This window comes from Rhinoderma darwinii, chromosome 5, assembly GCF_050947455.1.
Source record: "Rhinoderma darwinii isolate aRhiDar2 chromosome 5, aRhiDar2.hap1, whole genome shotgun sequence".
NCBI classification, from domain to species: Eukaryota; Metazoa; Chordata; class Amphibia; order Anura; family Rhinodermatidae; genus Rhinoderma; species Rhinoderma darwinii.
The window spans coordinates 21310304-21327397 of record NC_134691.1 but is presented as its reverse complement, the minus strand read 5'-3'; the positions used below and the strand labels follow the sequence as shown (position 1 = coordinate 21327397).

General features: G+C 46.3%; 1 long non-coding RNA gene across 2 annotated transcripts in view; it reads left to right on the top strand.

The window, feature by feature from the left end:
• LOC142652332 (uncharacterized) overlaps positions 1-16766 on the top strand; it is a 34981-nt gene extending 18215 nt beyond the window's left edge. The window contains exons 1-3 of one of the 2 annotated variants that reach the window (XR_012847819.1): positions 6118-6253; positions 12962-13385; positions 16610-16766. This is a non-coding gene — a long non-coding RNA (uncharacterized LOC142652332). Of the gene's footprint in view, positions 1-6117; positions 6254-12961; positions 13386-16609 lie in introns of those variants that run through there. The other variant, XR_012847820.1, reaches the window with a different exon arrangement.
• Positions 16767-17094: the final 328 nt, after the last annotated feature.

Genomic DNA, 17094 nt, shown 5'->3' with positions numbered 1-17094 from the left:
GACATGGAGTACGGCAGCCACAGTCCCATAGGGACTGTGAACGGCTCCCGTCCCATTCACGTCCGTGTACGGCGTCTGTGTGGGAACTGCGCATGCGCCGCTCCCACACAGTCCTATTCGAAATTGGCGCCGTCCGGCGCCATTTTCCTGTGGACCGGAAGTCGCGGCCGGACTGTAATATTACTACTTCCGGTCGCGGCTTCCGGACTTGTGCACATGGAACAGCGGCAGCAAAGGGAGCGGACGGGCCGGAGGGAGCCGCGGCGGCAGGAGCAGGTAAGACATTTCAATGTATGTTAGTGTTTGTGTGTGTTTACTACTGTATGTAAACCTACTACACTGTGGGTTACCTCAAAAAATGGCGACACACAGTGTAGGAGGTTAAACCTTTCAAACCCCTCGTTTATCCCGGCACTAGCCAGGATAAAGGAGGGGGGGATGCTGAGAGCTCACTAGAGCGAGGGCTTTTAACCCAATGTTGCAATGCTGCAATTTTGGGAACTAGCTCCATCTAGTGACCAAAAATGGGTAGTATTATAAATTAGAATTAATTTATAATATTTCCTGACTATTTCCTGACTCGTGAAAAAAATAAAAAAAATTTGAACCATGTTTAATCACCCACACACTAAATGTTTAATTTTTAAAAAAAAAACATGTTTTTCTGGCAACACCATGCCTTTAAGGTACAAACATGCCCGGTCATTAAGGAGTTAAGGCCTTTCATAGTGGGGGTTTGTCGTATCTTCAGTAGCAATGTTTTCATTGCGAGTATAAACCGAGTGGGAGATAAAGGGCATCTGTGACCAATGGCGGATCATCATATGGGCGGTTCGGGCGGCCGCCCGGGTCCCGAGGCGCTCAGGGGGCCCATTGCTGCCCAAACTGCACATAATCGTAAAAACTATGCAGCGCACTTGCGCTGCTAACTGTCACTGCAGAGAGAAGGTGCAGGCAGAACAATTCGGGGCGGGCTTAGCCAGGATAGTGAAAGCTACCTCTCTACATAAATGTGCTCCGAATTGAAGGCTAAAGGACCTTTGATGACGTCGTGCCCATGTGACCCCCACCCACCAATCAGGTCCGTCTATCACAGTGAAGGAGCAGAATAGCTGCAGGGAAGAAGGCCCGCCCACCAGTCAAGTTTTTACACAGAGCTCCAGGCTGGTGAGTGCTTTTCCAAACCCCCATCCCTTCATCACTCCCTCCATCTGTTCATACCTCCTTTCATTCCTCCATAACTCACTCCCTCCCTTCATCACTGGTGTGTGTGTGTGTGTGTGTGTGTGTGTGTGTGTGTTTGTGTTGCTATATACAGGAGGCTGTGTGTTTGTGTGTGTGTGTGTGACGCTATATACAGGGGGATGTGTGTGATGCTATATACAGGGGGATGTGTGTGTGATGCTATATACAGGGGGATGTGTGTGTGTGACGCTATATACAGGGGGATGTGTGTGTGACGCTATATACAGGGGGATGTGTGTGTGGTGCTATATACGGGGGGATGTGTGTGTGACGATATATACGGGGGGATGTGTGTGTGACGCTATATACGGGGGGATGTGTGTGTGACGCTATATACGGGGGGATGTGTGTGTGGCGCTATATACGGGGGGATGTGTGTGTGACGATATATACGGGGGGGATGTGTGTGTGACACGATATATACGGGGGGGATGTGTGTGTGACGATATATACGGGGGGATGTGTGTGTGACGTTATATACGGGGGGATGTGTGTGTGACGCTATATACGGGGGGATGTGTGTGTGACGCTATATACGGGGGGATGTGTGTGTGACGTTATATACGGGGGGATGTGTGTGTGACGCTATATACGGGGGGATGTGTGTATGACGCTATATACAGGGGGCTGTGTGTGTGACGCTATATACAGGGGGCTGTGTGTGTGACGCTAAATACAGGGGGATGTGTGTGTGACGCTATATACAGGGGGATGTGTGTGTGACGCCATATACAGGGGGATGTGTGTGTGACGCCATATACAGCGGGATGTGTGTGTGACGCCATATACAGCGGGATGTGTGTGTGACACCATATACAGGGGGATGTGTGTGTGACACTATATACAGGGGGATGTGTGTGTGACGCTATATACAGGGGGATGTGTGTGTGACTCTATATACAGGGGGCTGTGTGTGTGACGCTATATACAGAGGGCTGTGTGTGTGACGCTATATACAGGGGGCAGTGTGTGTGACGCTATATACAGGGGGCTGTGTGTGTGTGACGCTATATACAGGGGGCTGTGTGTGTGACGCTATATACAGGGGGCTGTGTGTGTGACGCTATATACAGGGGGATGTGTGTGTGACGCTATATACAGAGGGATGTGTGTGTGACGTTATATACAGGGGGATGTGTGTGTGTGACGCTATATACAGGGGGATGTGTCTGTGACGCTATATACAGGGGGATGTGTGTGTGGCGCTATATACAGGGGGATGTGTGTGTGGCGCTATATACGGGGGGATATGTGTGTGGCGCTATATACGGGGGGATGTGTGTGTGTGTGTGGCGCTATATATGAGGGGATGTGTGTGTGGCGCTATATACGGGGGAATGTGTGTGTGGCGCTATATACGGGGGGATGTGTGTGTGACTATATATACGGCGGGGATGTGTGTGTGACTGTAATGACGGGGGGTAGGGAAACGGACAAGTGAGCCCTAGTCTACCTGCCACTCAGGAGGCCAGTGGAGGAGATCAGCTCCTTTGCGAGTGAGGTCCGTAAGAGGCTTAGTGATGACCGAGAAGTTAGCAATAAATCTCCTGTAATAATTAGCGAACCCCAAAAAACACTAACGCCTTCAGGGAGACAGGTTGGACCCATTCCGCCACAACCTGAACCTTGGCGGGGTCCATGCGGAATTCATGAGGAGTGAGGATTTGACCCAAAAATGGTATTTCCTGTACCCCAAACACACAGTTTGTTTTCCCGAAGGACCTGGAGCACCTTCCTGACATGCTCAATGTGGGAGGACCAGTCCTTGGAAAACACCAGTATGTCATCAAGGTACACTACAAGAAATATCCCCAGGTAATTTCTCAAAATCTCATTTATGAAATTCTGGAAGACCGCAGGGGCATTACACAACCCAAAGGGCATGACGAGGTATTCGAAATGGCCTTCGGGCGTGTTAAACGCAGTCTTCCACTCATCCCCCTCTTTGATGCGGATAAGGTTATGCGCCCCCCGTAGATCCAACTTAGAGAACCATTGGGCCCCCTGAACCTGATTGAAGAGATCAGGAATCAAAGGAAGGGGATACTGGTTCCTTACCGTGACCTTATTCAGGCTACGGTAGTCAATGCATGGCCTATGACCACCATCCTTCTTCCCTACGAAGAAGAAGCCAGCACCTACCGGAGAAGTAGAGGGACGAATGTAACCCTTGGCCAGGCATTCCTGGATATACTCTCTCATGGCTTCACGTTCGGGACAAGAAAGATTAAATATCCTACCCTTAGGAAGCTTAGCTCCTGGTACCAATTCGATAGCGCAATCGTATTCTCTATGAGGAGGTAACACTTCGGAGGCCTCCTTAGAGAAAACATCAGCGAAGTCCTGAACAAACTCGGGTAGCGTGTTCGCCTCCTCAGGGGGAGAAATAGAATTAACAAAAAAACATGACGTAAAACATTCATTACCCCATTTGGTTAGCTCCCCAGTATTCCAGTCAAACGTGGGATTATGCAACTGCAACCAGGGAAGGCCTAGAACCAAATCGTACGATAATCCCTGCATCAACAGTACAGAGCACTGCTCCAAATGCATGGAGCCAACAAGGAGTTCAAAAACAGGGGTATGCTGTGTAAAATAACCATTAGCAAGAGGAGTGGAGTCGATTCCCACTACCGGGACAGGTTTAGGCAAATCAATCAGAGGCATAGCAAGAGACATAGCAAATTCCACAGACATGATATTAGTAGAGGACCCTGAATCCACGAAGGCACTGCCGGTAGCAGACCTACCACCAAAAGAGACCTGAAAGGGAAGCAAGATCTTAGTACGTTTCCTATTTACGGGAAATACCTGTGCGCCCAAGTGACCTCCCCGATGATCACTTAGGCGCGGAAGTTCTCTGGCTGCATTCTTACGCTTCGGACAGTTGTTCACTTGATGCTTGTCATCCCCACAGTAGAAGCAGAGACCATTCTTCCTGCGGAATTCTCTACGTTGTTGGGGGGACACGGAGGCCCCGAGTTGCATAGGTATCTCTGAGTCTTTTGGGGAGGAACGAAGCAACGGAACTTCGGGAGGCATCATGGGGGAGTCGGAGGAGAAAACACATAAACGTCCACGTTGTCATTCCCTGAGACGTCGGTCAAGTCGTACCGCTAAAGCCATAACCTGGTCTAGGGAGTCAGAAGAGGGATAGCTAACTAGCAGGTCTTTCAGGGCATTCGACAGACCCAACCTAAACTGGCACCTTAAGGCAGGGTCATTCCACCGAGAAGCTACGCACCACTTCCTAAAGTCAGAACAATACTCCTCAACAGTTCTCTTACCCTGACGTAAGGTCACCAGCTGACTCTCGGCAAAGGCAGTCCTGTCAGTCTCGTCATAAATAAGTCCAAGAGCAGAAAAGAAACAATCAACGGAGGAAAGTTCAGGGGCGTCAGGAGCCAAGGAGAAGGCCCACTCTTGGGGCCCTTCCTGGAGCCGGGACATAATTATACCCACCCGCTGGCTCTCAGAACCTGAGGAATGAGGCTTTAAACGAAAGTAAAGCCTACAACTCTCCCAAAAGGAGAGAAAAGCCCTCCGGTCCCCTGAGAACCGGTCGGGCAACTTGAGGTGGGGTTCAAGAGGTGAGGTGAGGGGAACTACCAAGGTAGCATCAGGCTGGTTGACCCTCTGAGCCAGGGCCTGGACCTGTAGGGAGAGACCCTGCATTTGCTGAGCCAGGGTCTCATGGGGGTCCATAGTGGTGTCAGGGACCAGGGTAGACTAGGTATGGGCTTGTGATTATGTAATGACGGGGGGTAGGGAAACGGACAAGTGAGCCCTAGTCTACCCGCCACTCTGTCCCGGCCTACTTGCAACGACCCACTCTAGGCGACGGGGTACAACTGGGCGTCGGTCCCTGCGCTCAGTAAGTGCACGACAAACATACAAGGGAATACAAGCAAGGGAAAGGGGCAGTTGCCCACGGCAACACCGTGAGCAACCAGAGTGGTGAACGAGCCGAGTCAAGCCAGGAGTGTGCGAGGTACCAAACGAAGAGCAGAAGAGTAGTCAGTAAGCCAGGGTCTGTATGGAGCAGGATCAAAATAGAAGGAGCTGTAGCTGGGCCAGGAAACCACACGAAAAGAATCACAAGCACCGAGGGACAGGAAGGGCAGGCTTAAATAGACCGAGGGCGGGAGCTAGCCGAGTCTGGCCAGGTTGCGATAGGCTCTCCCACTCCTAAGCCTGCCAGCCTGAGTGGTGGAAGCTGGAGTCAGTCTCAGGGATGTAGATTCAGGTGCTCACTGATTAATTATGGGAGTTAACCCCGAAGCTGTGCCTGGCAGATCCTTTACAGTGACGATATATATGGGGGGATGTGTGTGTGACGCTATATACGGGGGGATGTGTGTGTGTGACGCTATATACGGGGGGATGTGTGTGTGTGAGACGCTATATACAGGGGGCTGTGTGTGTGGCACTATATACAGGGGGATGTGTGTGTGACGCTACATACAGGGGGATGTGTGTGTGTGACGCTATATACGGGGGGATGTGTGTGTGTGAGACGCTATATACAGGGGGCTGTGTGTGTGACGCTATATACAGGGGGATGTGTGTGTGACGCTATATACAGGGGGATGTGTGTGTGTGACGCTATATACAGGGGGGTGTGTGTGTGTGACGCTATATACAGGGGGATGTGTGTGACGCTATGTACAGGGGGATGTGTGTGTGACGTCATATACAGGGGGATGTGTGTGTGACGCTATATACAGGGGCGTTTGTGCACGTGGTGCTTTACTATACAGTGTTTGACACAATTATATTCCGGGGTGCAGTGTATGGTGCGATTATATTTAGAGGCACAGTGTATGGCACTATGATCATTTTGTTTTCGTTTATATGTGTAGAAATGTTGGAAAAGTGAGCAACAGAGGACATCTAAGTGACAAATTCTGCAGAAATGGGTCATGGCCGGGAGAAGTCGTCATGAAGTCTGGACCGGATGGAGAAGAAAAGAGGAAAAAAGTTACCAGAATCTGAGAAGTCGTCACCTGTGAGTCACTAGATTTATAGAGAATCTGTCACCTCTCCTGATATGTTTATCAGAGGAAATCCTTGTGTTTCACTAAAAGTCTTTGTGCAGTCCAGGACTGATAGACAAATGTGTGTTACCATTCCCCTTGTTAGGAGGATGTGTCCCTGCACAGTGTGATACTGTCAGCGATAATTGGAGACTGTCAGTAAGTAGGGACACAGCCCTTTGACAAGGGGAATCGTAACACCCATTTGTTAATGCTTGCACAAAAAGGTAGTGTTACGGCTCGGCGGGGGAGATGGGGGGCCCAAGTTTGGGTAACAGCCCAGGGCCTATAGTCTACTTAATCCGCCACTGTCCCTGACATGTACCATTCCGGATAGGGAAGGAATCTGAAAAGGTGCCATTCACTTTTGCTGTGGGAATCGTGTATAGTGAAAAAAATTGCATCTATGAATTGTTGTGGGAAACCAAATTTATTGAGAGCAGCTTTTAAGAATGTCCAATCAATGCGTTCAAAAGCTTTTTCTGCATCCGTACCAAGTAGTATCAGAGGTGTCTTATGTTGTTTCACAAAATACATGGCATGAATGGTTCTTGTAGTATTAAACTTTCCCTCTCTCCCTGGGATAAATCCCACTTGTTCTGCTCCTACCAATTTGGGGAGAAAATAATTAATGCGTGTTGATAACATTTTTGCCCACCATTTTAAATCTGAATTTAATAGGGAAATAGGCCTGTAACTGCTACACCTTCCCAGACCCTTCCCCTCCTTAGGAATTATCGTGATGTTGGCTGCTAATGTTTGGGCAGTGAAATGTGAACCTTACAAAATGTCATTGCAGACGGAAAGAAAGTATGGTAACAGGGTTTGTTTACATTTTTTATAATAAATAATAGGGAGCCCGTCAGGACCAGGGCTCCTCCCGTTCGGTATGGACATCAACATTTTTCTAGTTCCTCTGAAGTAAACGGGGCCACCAAAGAAGATTGTTCCTCTTCTGTCAAGGAAGGAGCATCAATGGAATTGAAATATTTTCGTATGGCTTCAACATGCGAAACCTGAGTAGACTGAGCAGGCTCTTTTTTAAGGTTGTACAACTCTGAATAGAATGTCCGCAATTCTTGAGCTATTTGATCAGTCTCAGTTGTTTTCCGATCCAATTGACCTTTTATAGAGGAAATAAATGTTTTCCCTCTTTGTTATTTAATAAGATTGGACATCATCTTGTTCCCTTTATCCCCGTGTGCATATGCTTTATATTTAAGTAATTGAAGGGATTTAGCGGAACGTACATTCAGGATCTTTTTGAGTTTCTGGCTGAGATTTTGTAGTTCTATCTGAACGGAGTCCAACTGCGATCTTTTATGTACGTTTTCTAGGGAAGATATTTGGCCTAACACAGCATTTATAAGTTGCGACCTCTGTTTCTTTACCCTAGACCCCAAGGCAATAACATCCCCCCTTACAAAGGCTTTGTGTGTCTCCCAAAGGATAGGTTGCGAAATAAGAGGGTCGTCATTAAATGTAAAAAACTCCTTCAATTTACCCTCTAACTTGTGTACATCTTTAGATTTTTCGAGTAGGGTATCGTTAAGTCTCCAGTTCCATCCTCTAACAGGTAGCTCTTTTAAGATGAACTTAACAGAGACCAGAGCATGGTCCGAAATTGTAATGTTCCCTATCGAAGAGGAACAAACCTGGGGCAGGTACTTCTTAGACATAAATAAGTAATCTAAGCGTTGATACGAATCATGTGTATTAGAATAGAAAGAACAATCCCTCATGGACGGGTTATGAAGTCTCCACACATCTATCAACTGCATTTTAGTTAACAGAACTTTAAGGCGTCTAAGGGTCTTATGTGCAATATGAGATGCTTTGGAAGAGGAGTCCAAACCCGGATCCAATGCCAAGTTGAAATTGCCTCCTACCACCACCAAGCCCTCAAAGAAAGGTTGAAGAAGCTGTAATACCTTTACCAACCACTGCGCCTGTCCCACGTTCGGTGCATAAAGATTCACTAGTGTAACTTTCATATTTGAAAAAGTACCTTTGCGAAATATATATCTACCAAGTGGGTCAATTTGTGAGGCTTCAAGAACAAAAGGTATAGTATTCCGTATTGCTATAGAAACGCCTCTTGACGCTGCGTGATATGTGCAGGGGAACCACTTATCAAACTGTGTCTCCTGTAAGAAGACCAAGTCAGCATTCTCTCTTCTCATCATATTGAACACTTGACTTTGTTTTTGCGGAATATTCAGCCCTTTGACATTAAATGTTAAGACTTTACATGAAGCCATCAATCGATCCTACAGTGAGACAGACGCAGTGCTGCCCAAGAACAATCACAGTACAAACATAAAAACATCAACTATATACACGGATATTTGTAAGCACATCACCTAGGCCATTTGAGCTGTATAGAAATGAACTTACAAGGGTTACAATACCGAGATCCAAACACAATCTGAGATCCACATATCGGCAGGTAAACCCTAAGGCCCGAAATGATGTTTCCTTACTAGAAACAGAATAGAGCAAGGGAGGGGGGGGAGCACAGCGCCATTAAGAAAGGAGTCAACCCCCAGAAACAGTATCATCTAAATTAACAGATAAGGCAGCAATAAGGAGAATCTCCAATATCATTGCCAGAGTGAACATAAGCCATCAAAGGATAGTACACAGAAGCAACATCGTATGCACATTCTCAGGTCACAAGGAGAAAAGGCAAAAAATAAACTTTTAAGAAAAAAGGGGTGAGTGGAGGAAGCAAGATAAAAAGAATACAAGAGGATTTGCATATAGACCAAGTAACAGCAAACAATAATCACTCACGCATTCCTCCAAACCCACAGCAAGCTGCAGAAAATAAGAAAAAGTCCTATCATTCAGGGCAGGCACTTCAAGTACCCAAGTTGGTCGCTTGGTAGTTCTTGTATCTCGGAGACTTCAATCTAGGAGCCATCCTCCACTCCTGCTGTGAAGGTAATAGCGGGAAATCTTGATCCATTTGTGCAGGCAGCCAGGACGGTACCTCCATAGGTGTTATACCTGTCTTTTCCCAAAATTTTGGGAGGTCATCTTGAGAGCGAATGGTAATTTGAAGTCCATCTTTTACAGTTGCCAAACCAAACGGGAACAACCATCTCACCGGCAGCTTCTTACCCCGGAGGGTGTCCGTTATGGGCTTCAAAATTCTTCGTTTTGCAAGGGTACTTGGAGCTAGGTCATGAAAAAATAATATTTTTGTACCTTCATATTGAAAGTCCACTTGTTCTCTTGCAGCTTTCAATAAGCATGAGGTGTCCACGAAACTCAATAATCCGCAAATTACATCTCTCGGTGGTTCATGAAAGGCAAGTTTCGGTCTGAGTGCCCTGTGCACTCTCTCTATCACCATTTTGGAAGCTCCCTCTTGGCCCACCAGATCAGCAAAAATTTGAATAGTCACCTGTTGCAAAGTGTCTCCTGTAGTCAGTTCGGAAAGACCCCGAATTCTGATGTTCCGTCTACGACTGCGGTTCTTCTGGTCTTCTCTCATCAGGTATTATTGATGTGGGTCTGGTGTGCAGCAAGCATACCTCCCAACCGTCCCGGCGGTCTGAGCAATGTCCCGCCCTGCCCCGGATCTCCCCTGGTGCCAGCCACGCCCCTCTGCAACTAGTGAAGGACCATCATTAGGGCGGTTCGGGTGGCCACCCGGGGCCCAAGGCTCCCAGGGGGCCCATGGCTGCCCGAACCGCACATGACTGCACGGACCCCGTAATGCCCGGTGGCGTCGCTAGGCGAAGTGAGTTTCTGCCCGACTCCCAGATATTAGCAGCCGTGGTCTGTGCTGCGATCTCTCACTGTGCTGCTTTAGAAGCTTCCCCTCCAACCCCCCTTCTCTGCTTTACACACCTCTCCTCCTGCACCTGCTGCTGCAGTTACTAGTCGGGACGTTACGGAGGGGAGACTGTCTACGGCACTGTGTCGGGCCATCAAAGCTGCTGAATGCCCTCACAAATATCCTGCATAAAAGGTTAGTGCATGTGTGTTTACAATGTGTACTTTATATGTGTATATTGTGCATATTCGTGTGTCTGTGATGTGTATATGTATGTATATTTAGTGTGTGTATATGTATGTATATATAGTGTGTGTATATATGTATATATAGTGTGTGTATGTGTATATAGTGTATGTATATATAGTGTGTGTATATATAGTGTGTGTGTATGTATGTATGTATATATAGTGTATGCATCTTTATATAGTGTGTGTGTGTGTGAGTGTGTGTATGTACATATAGTGTGTGTATGTATGTATATATAGTATATGCATCTATATATAGTGTGTGTGTGTGTGTGTGTGTGTGTGTTTGTGTGTATGTATGTATATGTAGTGTATCTCTGTGTATATATAATGTGTGTGTGTATATATATTATGTATGTATGTATGTATGTATATATACTGTATGTATGTGTACATATAGTGTATGTATGTGTATACATATAGTGCGTGTATATATAGTGTATGTATGTATGTATATACACTACCGTTCAAAAGTTTGGGGTCACCCAGACAATTTTGTGTTTTCCATGAAAACTCACACTTATATTTATCAAATGAGTTATAAAATGACTAGAAAATATAGTCAAGACATTTACAAGGTTAGAAATAATGATTTTTATTTGAAATAATAATTTTCTCCTTCAGACTTTGCTTTGGTCTTGGAATGCTCCATTTGCAGCAATTACAGCATTGCAGACCTTTGGCATTCTAGCTGTTAATTGGCTGAGGTAGTCGGGAGAAATTTCACCCCATGCTTCCAGAAGGCCCTCCCACAAGTTGGATTGGCTTGATGGGCACTTCTTGCGTACCATACGGTCAAGCTGCTCCCACAACAGCTCTATGGGGTTGAGATCTGGTGACTGCGCTGGCCATTCCATTACAGATAGAATACCAGCTGCCTGCTTCTTCCCTAAATAGTTCTTGCATAATTTGGAGGTGTGCATTGGGTCATTCTCCTGTTGTAGGATGAAATTGGCTCCAATCAAGCGCTGTTCACGGGGTATGGCATGGCGTTGCAAAATGGAGTGATAGCCTTCCTTATTCAAAATCCCTTTTACCTTGTACAAATCTCGCACTTTACCAGCACCAAAGCAACCCCAGACCATCCCATTACCTCCACCATGCTTGACAGGTGGCGTCAGGCACTCTTCCAGCATCTTTTCAGTTGTTCTGCGTCTCACAAATGTTCTTCTTTGTGATCCAAACACCTCAAACTTCGATTTGTCTGTCCATAACACTTTTTTCCAATCTTCCTCTGTCCAATGTCTGTGTGCTTTTGCCCATATTAATCTTTTCATTTTATTAGCCAGTCTCAGATATGGCTTTTTCTTTGCCACTCTGCCCTGAAGGCCAGCATCCCGGAGTCGCCTCTTCACTGTAGACGTTGACACTGGCGTTTTGCGGGTACTATTTAATGAAGCTGCCAGTTGAGGACCTGTGAGGCGTCTATTTCTCAAACTAGAGACTCTAATGTACTTGTCTTGTTGCCATATGTGCAGCTGTATAGGGGCTCTATAGGACATACTGTATGTCACGTTGGGTTCGTGGACCCACTGGGGCGTACTGCCTTAGCGATTGGCCAACAGGGTGCAGTTCACAGTTCGTATAAGGTACCTGTGGGCAGCTTAGACAGTAGCAAGGCAGGCTCGGCTGGGACTAGGCAGCGGGTAGACGTCAGGCGTGGAGCAGTAGGACAGGCGTAGGTACAGCACGGCAACAGCACAGCAGGGCACTAGAACAGGATAGCACGGGATGCAGGAACAGGGAACACTGGTACAGGAAAACACTGGGAGACCATTTGCAAGACAAACTAGGATACGACAAACAACGCTTAGGCATAGAAGCAAGGGGCTGGGCGTCTCTTATAGTCCAGAGCACTCATGGGCTGATTAAAATATTAAAGTCTGGTGCGCACGCTGCCCCTTTAAGAGCGGGCAAGAGCATGCGCGCGCACCCTACGGGACCTCGCCGAGGTGAGTGGAAGTGAGAGGAGGAGACTGGGGCCATCGCTTGCCGACACATGGCTGCGGCCGTCAGGGGAAGAGTGAACCTGACGGACCACAGCCACGGACATGACAGTGTACCTTTTAGGCAGCTGCACAATGGACCAGTAAACAGAGGGCCTGACCAGTGCTCCCACTGCCTACTTTATGGCATAATTATTGTTGTATTACAAACCACAAAATAAATTGGCGCACCATCCAAGAACTTCAGAGCCTTAACTTGAAGCTCCTGGTACATAAAGAAAAACCTCTATTAGGGCCCTGACCCTCCCATGTGCCATTCTGGTGTCTATGTATGGGCCAGAGAGCCCTTTAGGGAACCAGGTTCCATGGTCCTTGGTGCCACTGCTACCTCCGCATCCCACTATAGCTGCGCCCCTGAAGATCTTTCTAGCTGTTACATAAAAGCCTTGGTGTCTCTGTCCGCCCCTGATTGTTATTAGTGGGCACAATCTCCTATGTGCCCACTCACCCCTCCCCCCACCTCTGCTGCCTGGGAAATCTGTTGTCAATCAAGCACACAGTAATATAGAGGGAAGGGCTGAAGTATCCTCCTATAACCTTTTTTAATACTTCTGTTTTTTTATTGTAATATAAATATAAGATTAATTCACTTGTATAAGGTCAATAACACTTTAATAACCGTTTCCTTATTTGTTGCAGAATCTGGAGTCCTATCATTTTGGACCACCCTATGACGGCTTATGGACCAAGCTCTTTGTTTTCCTTGGATATTGGACGGCTGTCTTTCTTCTTGCTGCCAGCCTTATCGATCCTCTCAGTTATATCATAGAGTGGTTTCAAGGAACGGATGAATTCCCTGATATGGAGGGAATAGATGAGATCACGGATCCACTTTAAAACACGTGATGGATTATGGAAAAATGGCGCAGGAGACAACAGGCAGCGGTAATATAACGGATTAGATCCTGGAAATCTAACGTTTTTGAATAGATTGATATTATGGGATTGCCTATTGCCAACACTGTGTCAAGGATTTACAACATCTTTGTATTAACATGCGTTCACAGAGGACCCAGGTGAAGACTTTATTTTCAGTAGTTTGCCGACAACCATCATAGAAATGGTAATACTATTTTATTTGTAGATCTCATTTCCTGTTCTCTGTTATTTATCAATGTGGGGGAGGGGAGTTTATTTTTTAATTGTCTTCATCATTTCGTACTATCAACGTTTTATCTTCACAGCAAATAGGAGAGAGATGAGATTTACAATTTTTGGGAATTTCCCTGACTGTTTCCATTGCCGCAGAAAAAAAGTTATTTTTAAAAAAGGGTTATTTTGTTTAAAAAACCCATTTTTGAGTTTTGGTTTCATTGAGTGGGATCCTCTATTTTGAATCCTCATTTTTTAGCTAGAGTGGAGAACAACTACAAAGAGTATTTTCACTCTGGAGGACCGGACATGTCCTTGCATTATATTGGTGGCCCATTGATTTCAATGGGCACTGTGTAATGCCATACATTACTTCTCCGGTGGTGGTGATGCAGGGGGATTAAACACCTTCAGGTTACCTTACAGACCATGACTGATCGCTCAAAATCCCAGCAGCCGGCCTCTCTGTGATAAGCTCATCACTGTAATGACGGGGTGGGGAGACAGACAGGTGAGCCCTAATCTACCCGCCACTCAGTCCCTGCCTACTTGCAATGGCCCGTCCTAGGCGACGGCGTACAACTGGGCGACGGTCCCTACTCTCACTATGTGCACGACAGACAGACAGACAAGGGTAGAAAGAAGCAAAGGGAGAAGGGGCAGATGCCCACGGCAACACCGGGAGCTATAAGAGTAGTGAACGAGCCGAGTCAAGCCAGGAGTGTACGAGGTACCAAACGCAGAGCAAGAGAGTAGTCAGTCAAGCCAGGGTCAATATGAAGCAGAGGACAAATAGTTCAAGCAGCAGCAGCAGAGCCAGGAAACAAACAGAATCACAGGCAAAGGAGAAGCAGGAAATGAAGGTATAAATAGACAGAGAGCTCCGTCTGGCCAGGCTGTGATAGGCTCTCCCACTCCTCAGCCTCCCAGCCTGAGTGGTAGAAGAAGGAGTCACTCTATCAGACTTAGGAGCAGGTGCAGACTGACTAACCACGGGCGTTGACACTGAAGCTGTGTCTGGCAGATCCTTTACAATCACCTAGGGACGCTTCTAACGAAAAAAGAAATGTCAGAAGCAAATTGGTAAAAGAAAAAACAGTAAATGTTTACAATTTTCGGACCGCTGTCTATGAACATAGATAAAATCATTACATTATTCTGTGATATTATCTTAGGACATCATTGCTGTTGCGTGCGCCAAAAAGAGTGATGGACCATATAGACCTTTAGAGATATTACTAGTTCTGGATTATAGATGAGCGAATCAGGGGCGTAAGTAGGAAAGACTGGGCCCCATAGAAAACTTTTGACTGGGCCCCACCTCCCCTCCCCTGGGTGCCACACACAGAACCCCTTGTAGATAGTGCCCCCCTGTAGATAATGCCATACAGTCCCTCCTGTAGATAATGCCATACAGCCCCCCTGTAGATAGTGCCCCCCTGTAGATAATGCCATACAGCCCCCCTGTAGTTAGTGCCCCCCTGTAGATAATGCCATACAGTCCCTCCTGTAGATAGTGCCATACAGCCCCCGCTGTAGATAATGCCATACAGCCCCCCTGTAGATAGTGCCATACAGCCCCCCTGTAGATAGTGCCATACAGCCCCCCTGTAGATAGTGCCATACAGCCCCCCTGTAGATGGCACCATAGAGCCCCCCTGTAGATAGTGCCATACAACCCCCTGTAGATAGTGCCATACAGCCCCCCTGTGATTATGCCATACAGCCCGCTGTATATAGTGCCATACAGTCCCCCTGTATATAGTGCCATACAGCCCCCTGTATATAGTGCCATACAGCCCCCCTTTATATATTGCCATACAGCCCCCTGTAGATAGTGCCATACAGCTCCCCTGTGATTATGCCATACAGCCCCCCTGTAGATTGTACCATGCAGCCCCTCCTGTAGATTCTGCCTTACAGCCCTTAACATCCCCCTTTTAGACAGTGCTCCCAAAAAAATAAAACAAAAAAATTGTACTCACCTAAGGCCCATTCCCGCGATAAACGGAGCTGCTCCACAACCCTGACAGGGTCCTTGTGTAGGCCGGCGTGATCCAGTGATGTCATCACGCCAGCTTGCGCAGGGATCCTGTCCCTGCGCCTAATAGGCTGCAGGCCGTACTTAATGCTCTGCTATAGTGTTCAATAGTATCTGCTTCCTAAGGACGCAGATACTATTGAATGTGGTGTCGCTACCATTGATGCAGCCGGGCATGGGAGGGCCGTTACGGCGGGTGGCACGGGCACACTCATGCTGCAGTGGTGGTAGTTATGCCACTGGGGCGAATGGATTATACATGAATTTAATGCGGTCCGAATTTGCCAAAACTTTCAGATTGACCAAAATCTGAAACTTTTGAGGTTCACGGTGCATAAATCGCATCAAAATGACGCTTCGCCGCCGAGTGCCGGCCACCATTTTACAACCTAGAATAAGGATCACATGACTTAGGCTTCCCCATAATGACTTGCAGACAGCCTTCCCAAAATGCACTGCGGTTATCCCTCCATCTAGCACAGCCAATTATATAAAATGCCAAACCAGAAAATACTACAGGTTTTGAGACCGTCCTAGAAGACATCAAAGAGTCAAACACGAGTTTTCAGGGCAATCGGGGCACTTGCAATTCGCAGCAAAATTTATTTAGACGGAATCAAACGGCCTGTTTGATTGAAGCGGACCTGAAACTAATTTTGGGAAATTTCTATTCTGGATATAATTCTATAATTTCTGTGTGATCGTCTGATATCAACTTCAACCTCAATCCTCAATATCCTTTAATTCTACTATACATAGTTATACTATATTCACACCACGCTTTTTATATATATGCCAGGAAATGCCACCGACGTATATGTCAAACGTGTCCATGGCCTATCACGGGTTCAATGTATGCCTTTCGTCATATATTCTGAGACTACGTATATGTTGTCATTCCTTTTTGTACTGTAGTGGAATACGTAGTTGATCATGTTTTTGATACAAAGGGATACTGAAAAAATTATTTTTCTACAATTGGGGTCAGTGGGTGACATATGTAACTGTATGCTATAGGGATCGATATTATACATTCTGTCACTTATTTATTCTCCATAAATCAGAATCAAGGTTTTAGTTTTCCAAATTATCATAAAATCTTTAATTTTCATTGTTTTGTTCAGAATGACTTATATTTTCGTTTTCTCCAACAGATATTATCATCGATACCGGCCTATCAGGCTTTTATAGAGTTTGCATTATTTCTGGTACCAAAAGTCAAGTTCCGTCCTGTGCGCTCAGAAAGATTAGGGAGAAGTTTTCTTATCCAGCTGGAACCGCTGTCATCACGTTACATCTAGTTTCATTAATAAATCATCATTCCGCCCAAATATTTTGCATTCGTTTGATACATAGTTCATAAGGTTGAAAAAAGATACAAGTTGATCAAGTCCAATCTATAATCCTACCGTGTTGATCCAGAGGAAGACAAAAAACCTCATGAGGTTGATGCCAATTGCTTCATTTGGGGGGAAATTCCTCCCTGACTCTAAATATGGCAATCAGAATAAATCCCGGGATCAACTTCCCATCTCCAGAATCTGGGACTCATTACCTGTAATATTATATTTTTTAAGAAAGACGTCCAGGCCCTTCTTGAACTTGTTCAAAGAATCAACCATCACAATATCCTGTGGCA